The sequence below is a fragment of the Lynx canadensis genome, chromosome B2, assembly GCF_007474595.2.
Source record: "Lynx canadensis isolate LIC74 chromosome B2, mLynCan4.pri.v2, whole genome shotgun sequence".
In the NCBI taxonomy this organism is placed as follows: domain Eukaryota; kingdom Metazoa; phylum Chordata; class Mammalia; order Carnivora; family Felidae; genus Lynx; species Lynx canadensis.
In genome coordinates, this window is record NC_044307.1 from 101,188,790 (window position 1) to 101,196,253 (window position 7,464).

Sequence of the window (7,464 nt, forward strand, 5' to 3'; positions counted from 1 at the left end):
TATTTATTAACATGATCTCATCTTTGTCAATATATATGGCAGATAAACACGTGTACATTCATATATAGATTCATGCTTGTTCACTGCTGGTTGGCCCTGACACCTGCCCGGAACATAGTGAGCAACCATTCTATATGCGTCAGATGAATAAATCATAAATGTCTGGAAGAACACATCCAAACTGTTGAGTGGTTTTCAGCCCCCCGGGAATGAGATTGAGGGCAATGAGTGAGAACAGAGGACTTATATACTATTTACACATATGGACTGTTTGATTCTTTTTTTCCACAAACATATTTTTCAAAAAAAATTTGTACTTGCTACCTTAGCCTTGACCTTTCTGCCTCAAAATTACTATAATAATAATCTTTTTTTTTTTTTTTTTTTTTTAGTTTAGAGAAAAATAGTATTCTCTGCGCAGCAGCTGGTACCAGGATACTTTGAAAAAGCTATCTGTGTTAGGAGAGGAGGACAGAGAAGAAAAGAATGCCAAGGGGAGGAAATAAGAAGGAGAGCAAAGAAGGGGGTGGGGTGAAAAATAGTTTTCATTTCTCTTAGGTCCCTTACATGGATTGGGAAAAAGCCTGGAAGATGCTCCTGTCAAGTACTACCTTTGGAATACAACTCATCGGGAAGAACAGGGAGAATCTTTTTTTCCATGGCTCCCACCGACTGTTTTCCCAGCCGTGAGGCCTAAGGGCCCTGTAGGAAGATAACCAAGTGCTGTAGTGCTGCTTTGAATTGCTGTCAGCCGGGCCTTCCTCCCGTCTCCATTTATCCTGAACAGAAAGTCAGCCACTTGCCGGAATAGGTTAATGGTTCCTACCCGGGAGCCTTCATGGAGGCCCCTACTGCAAAGCAGCATGGGAATGTAAACTGTTTAGAACGGGAGAAACTCCTGTCTAAATGTGCTGGAGGCAGTTACAGTGAAATGTGGATGCAGGGGAGGTGTCAGGGAGTCTGGAAAATGAGCACCTCTGGCCCCCAGGAGTCCCCACTGGTGTTCTCTAGCACAGACACCCTTTTAGCTGCCATCACAGGAGAGGGGCGCTTCACTGAGAACCCACCATTCACCGCCTATCAGCACATTTAATCCTCCAACAGTCCTGAGAGAGGCATCGACTGTCATTCCCACTTTACCTTTGAGGAATCCGAGGCTCAGAGACACTGAGTAACTTCTCCATGTTCACACAGCTAGTCTGTGGAAAAGAATTCTGGAACTCTCCCACTTCCAAGTGGATGTTACTTCTTGCCCCTTCTTGCCGTGTTGTGGTCTGTCCTTCCTACGTGCTTGGGTGAACACAGGTAACTTGCTTCCTTCGCACAACTCTCGACAGCACTCAAGAAGGAAAAAGGGTGTAGACAATAAAAGGGTGGAGCTGAGATTGCCAGTCACGTGAGGCCACGTGTGTCCACGGCGCTGGCTGCTGTGTATGTGCTAGGCAGAGGAGCCAAAATACGGGTCAGCTCTCACCCTCCCGTTAAATGTCTAGGAGGGGAGGATTTGTGTTTGCCAGCTTCTAGCGTTGCTCAGTATTCTTGCAAAACACATAATTAGATGAAAGTCGGCTGGCTCTCTCCTCCTCTGTAAACAAAACAAAACAAAGCCATTTGGATCTGATATTCAGAAACTCTCCATTCTACGGTATTTTTAAAAAATTTTTTTAATGTTTATTTATTTTTGAGACAGAGAGAGACAGAGCATGAATGGGGGAGGGGCAGAGGGAGAGGGAGACACAGAATCGGAAGCAGGCTCCAGGCTCTGAGCCATCAGCCCAGAGCCTGACGCGGGGCTCGAACTCACAAACCGTGAGATCGTGACCTGAGCTGAAGTCGGACGCTCAACCGACTGAGCCACCCAGGCGTCCCTCCATTCTACGGTATTAATCCACGAGAAGAAGGGGAAAAGGAAAAGATTCATTCCTTGGACAAGCCTTGATTTTCCATTTTTAAATGGTATGATTTCAAGTGCTGGAAGGGCAGAGCGAATTTCCCTGAGGACGGCCCTCGTTCGGAGGGTCCCTGGCACTCACACTCTGCTGGCTGACAAGTCTGTGGCATGGCCGTTAAGACCGATGGCAGCAGGAGCAGAAACGCCCAGGCTCCCAGGGTCTAGTCCTGTTCTCCTGCGTATTCCGGTCCCCCAACCTTTAGTGAGCACTTGCCTCATTCAGACACACACTAGGTGCTAGGCATGCAAACCGAAGGATTCTCAGCATGTTCTCGTGTGTCTGTCAGAAGCAAAAACTGAAGAAACAGGGCAGCTCCAAACCAACCGGCCAGCAAAACAAAGCTGCAGAGTCATCTGGCTGCTGCTTCTCCACTGCTTTGGCGGGCTGCTTCTAGCCGGGAGGGACTGCCAGACCCAGGCAGATGCCAGAATCCATCCATCACTAGCTCTTCCACGCCCCCGCCCTACCAGTCCGGAGCTCCTTCCTTCTTGCTGAGTTCCCCTCCGGAACCATTTCCTGTTCTGTCAGCAGATCCATCCAGAACCTGGCAAAGAGGTCGTGGTCACACTGACTCTCACAAGGGAAGGGTTTTGCTCTCAAGCTTCTTTCTTTCCAAGATGCAGATTTAAGCATCTCGTTCCACTACCAGGGGCTACTGGGGACAGCAGCTTCGGTCAAGCTACAAAAGGTCCTGTCCTACCATTTCCCAGAAAGATGGGTGCCTGTTCACCTTCCAGTTGTATACTTAAAAGGAGGCACTCCAAAGCCAAAGATTATCTACCCCGAGGCGATTCTCCTCATGGTCCACTGGAACCCAAGGTTGTTGGCAGCTTCTCTTGCTAAAAATATGATTAAGTCCTATCACACTGGGGTCCCATTACTACCACTGCGATAATAATACCACCACAGTAACTGCAGATAGTGCTTATTAAGTGTGAGCAGTGTGCTAAGAACTAGTCATTTCATGTTCACAATGTTTCTATGAGGCAGGTACTACAAGCTTAGCTACCATTTATTTATTTTTAAAATTTTTCAATGTTTATTTTTGAGAGAGAGAGAGAGAGAGAGAGAGACAGTGTGAGCGGGGGAGGGGCAGAGAGCGAGGGAGACCCAGAATCTGAAGCAGGCTCCAGGCTCTTGAGCTGTCAGCACAGAGCCCGACGCGGGGCTCGAACCCACGAACCGCGAGATCATGACCTGAGCTGAAGTCGGATGTTTAACCGGCTAAGCCACCCAGGCGTCCCGATTAGCTGCCATTTATTGAGTAGCTACATTGTGCCAAGTGATTTTCATTATCTGTATAATGAAGTAGAGAAATGTGTTCACCGGAATTCCAGACAGCTGCTCTCAAAGAGAGAAAAGCAGATAGAGACCAGATTCTGCTTTCTATGGAGGCTGAACGCAGCAGAGCAAGTCAGATGAGAGAGGAATGTTTGGAAAGGGACGGTGAGAAAGTAGCTTGAGCCCAACAGAGGAAGTGAAGACACAGCAGTTTGGCAGCGAGGAGGTTTCTGTGGAGCAGTGTGGCAGGGAAAGAGCGGGAGGGATCCCTGTGCCCCTTCAAGAACATCTACGATAAACTATGTTATTCTCCAAGTATTCTCTAGCTTGATGTACTCAATTGTCTGGCTGTTGGTCATGTCCGTGGGCAGCTTTGTGTAAGTTTACATTTAATAATGAGGATGTTCACAAGAAGAAGAAGGAGAAGAAAGAGGAGGAGGAGGAGCGGGAGGGGCAGGAGGAAGAGGAAAGAAATTAAGCGTTGGTGAGAATGTGGAGAAATTGGAACCTCATGCACCGTTGGGGGGAATGTAAAATGGTGCAGCCACTGTGGAAAACAGTAGGGTGGTTCCTCAAAAAATTAAAAAATACCATTACCACGTGATCTAGCAATTCTTCTGGGTGTCAAAAGAATTGAAAACAGGGTCCTGAAGAGATATTTGCGCATCCATGTTCCTAACAACATTAGTCATGATAGTCAAAAGGTGGAAACGACACAGTGTCCATCAGGGGACGAGTGGATAAACAAAGTGTGGTATATCCATACAATGGACTACTATTCAACCTTAAAAAGGAAAGAAATCCTGACATGCGCTACAACATGGGTGTACCTGGAAGACATTATGCTAACTGACATAAGCCAGTCATAAAAGGACAAATACTATACAACTCCACTTACTATAAGCCACCTAGAATGGTCGGATTCATAGGGACAGACATTAGAAAGGTGGTAGTTAGGGGCCGGGCAGAGGGGGAATGGGGAAGTCATCGTTCAGTGGGTACAGACTTCCAGTGTTGCAAACTGAAAAGAGTTCTAGAAGACGGATGGTGGTGATGGCTACACAAAAATGTGCATGTACTAACTGTCACTGCATTGCACACTTAAAAATGGCTACAATGGCAAATTTTATCTTCTGTGTATTTCACCACTCTAAAATATAAGATAAAATAAAAAATTCCTCAAGCAGTCCTGCACAATGGGTTTTATTAGCCTCCTTTTACAGGTGAGGAAATTAAGGTGCAGAGAAATTAAGCAGCTTCCTGGTGCCACACAAACAGACTCATCTCCCCTCTGTGCCCTTTTCTTTCTCTGGACTACCTTTCGGCTCCGCCTAACTGTCCTTATTCTCTCTTCTGCCTTTCCCTCATCAAAAGGTGCTCTCAGGAAAAAAACCTGATCACTCATTTATACCTAAGTTACATGGCGTGAATTTAAATCAGTGTGCTACCTCTCTGTGGGGTGCTTGCATTTTAAGCCTCATCACCCTTTATGAAATGAAAGCCTTTGTTCCGTATTAAAGGAATTTCAAGCATCAGGGAGCAAGCAGGGAGGATCTGGAGTGCGGTGGTGGCAGGCAGGGCAGCCACAACCCAAAGAAACACATTAAGTGGTGGAAACTTTAGGCACAAAGTTAGAAGGGAGATATATTTTATGGACAGACTGATCTTTCAAGGCTCCACAAAGATGTGAGACGTGAATACAAGGGAGGGAGGCAGACGATTCACGTTAAACCCTCCCCTTTGGGCAAACTTGCTTGCCTGACTTCCAGACTCTAGTCTTATTTGGTGCCAGAATTGTGCACAGCCTTGAAAAGAGAAGACAGAGGGTTGATTTTTCTCGGGGCATCATTTCCCTGACAGTTCTCGATGCCTCTTCTCTTCTTGTTAGATTGTGAAATTCTGGTCTAATGCAGCCAAGTAAAGCAGCTGGAGATCTCCGTCCAAAGAATCTGAGCAATCATTCCTTTTGTGTCCAGAATGCACTCAATGCACACGTGAACATAATGTGTTGTACCGAACCTAACACAAATCATGTGGACGCAAAAGCCTGTCTCCCGGGTGCTCGTGGCCTGACTGGAAATTTCCAGGGAGAAGACCTCACACCAATAGCATCCAGGTTAAGAGCCTGGCCTCTGATTCAGGCTTCTGGTCTGGGTCCCCACTCCATGGCCTGCCAGTTGTGTGACCTTAGGGAAGTTTCTTGACTTCTGTGTACCTTGGTTTCTTAATCTGTGTAATGGGAACAGTAAGGCAACTCTTTCACAGGTGATCAAGGCTTCAAATATAGCAGTTCTGGTGGCTGTCTTTGTGTGGAGAAAACATTTCTCATCCAAGGGGATGAAACCTCTCCCTCAGCACAGACCTTGGTGAGTGAGGACCAGGGTAGGTTTTTGCCCCACTGCCTCCCCAGCCAGACACAAATGGCACAACTGTGCCCTGCAGCCCTGGGGGGGGGGGGAGTTATCATGAAGATTAGATTAAATGATCTATGTAGAGGGTCTGGTACTGTGCTCAATAAATATCAGCTGCTATTGTGATAATAAATATTAGCTATTAAATAAATGCATAACTCCATTAGGATCAGTTATCAGTCAATACCGTAAGAGGAAAAACAACATAGCACATAATATAAATAGTCATATGTAGTGGTAAGAGGTACTTTTATGCTAACAATTGAATAAGAGCGTATTGTCTGTCAGAGAATTGACTACAGATCAGAGAATGCAACCACATGTGAGGATCCAGTTGAAGAAAAACCAAAGGCCGAACCACATACCTGGTGAGGGGTTTTGTCTGCCCCGCTCTGTTCTGGGCACAGACCGACTACATCACCTCTCAGGCCTCCTGAAAGCAGAATTGTCTTCACTCTCCAAGCTTGCTGCCTTGATGCTCAGGCCTTCCTGGCACAGAAGAAAACTGAGGATTCTTTTCATTTAAAAGGTCTTCCCTTTCAGCTTTGCCTACTTGGCAGGATGCATATGGAAGTAAGCGTAAACAGGAGTAGGGACACTATCTATAAGAAAGATGTTTTTAGAATTGCATCTTCAAGGGTGCCTGGGTAGCTCAGTCGGTTAAGCGGCCGACTTCACCTCAGGTCATGATCTCGAGGTCCGTGAGTTTGAGCCCCGCGTCGGGCTCTGTGCTGACAGCTCAGAGCCTGGAGCCTGTTTCAGATTCTGTGTTTCCCTCTCCCTCTGCCCCTCCCCCGTTCATGCTCTGTCTCTCTCTGTCTCAAAAATAAATATTAAAAAAAAATAGAATTGCATCTTAAAGACAATAAAGTCACAAAATTTTATGTGTGTGTGTGTGTGTGTGTGTGAGACAGAGAGGGAGAGAGAGGGAGGTTGATTTCATTTTTCGATTAAGCCAAAACACAAAAGAAACCCAAACCCTACAACCTTTTTGTCCTGTGATTTAGCCTGTTCTCATGAGCTCCCATTCCACTAAAGAGTCAGGGAAAAACTTTATACTTCCAGTCAGAGTCATTCAATCTCCGTTCTCTCTCTCTTCGGCAAGTATTCAGTCTTTTGGCATTTCTCCCTCTTTCTCTTCAAGATAGGGTCTAGAGGTAGAGGAAACCCCGTGTCTTCATAGTAGTGGGGCAGGGCCTCAGGCCCATGTTGGACTTTCCTGTTCTCTGTGGAAAGAGTCTTTCCTCACTGAGCACCTTGCCCTTACCTGAAGATGATGACAATGCCTGACAAGCAAGTCCCCTTTTAACGCTCACCTTGACTTTCCTGGAAGGGCAAGCTGACTTGTTCTCCCCCTTCTCTCGGAGACTCTCTTAAGAAAACGGACCCAATTTCGGTCCAACCCAACTGGGTTGTTGATGTTCGTAGCAGTGGCTGAGAGTGAATCCCAATATCCAGTCCCTTCTTCTGCAGCAGTAACTAGAATCTTTAGTTGGGCAAATAGCTACTCAGAAAAAAACCTACATTACTAGCCTTCCCTGCAGGTAGGTATGGCCATGTGGACTAAGTTCTGATCAATGAGGTACGAGAAGTGTCATGCCCTTTGAGTGACACTTCTTTCCTCTTCTTTCCCCTTATCATTGGCTAGACCATGGATTTAGTGGGGGGGGGGGGGGGCAAGCTGTTGGGGACTGTGTGGTTGACAGTAACACTCCAAGAATGGTAGAGCAACAAGATGAAAGTAGTCTGGGTCCCTGATAACACCAGAACCTATATTCCAGGTATGAAATATTATGACTTTGACTTTGATTTGCCTTATT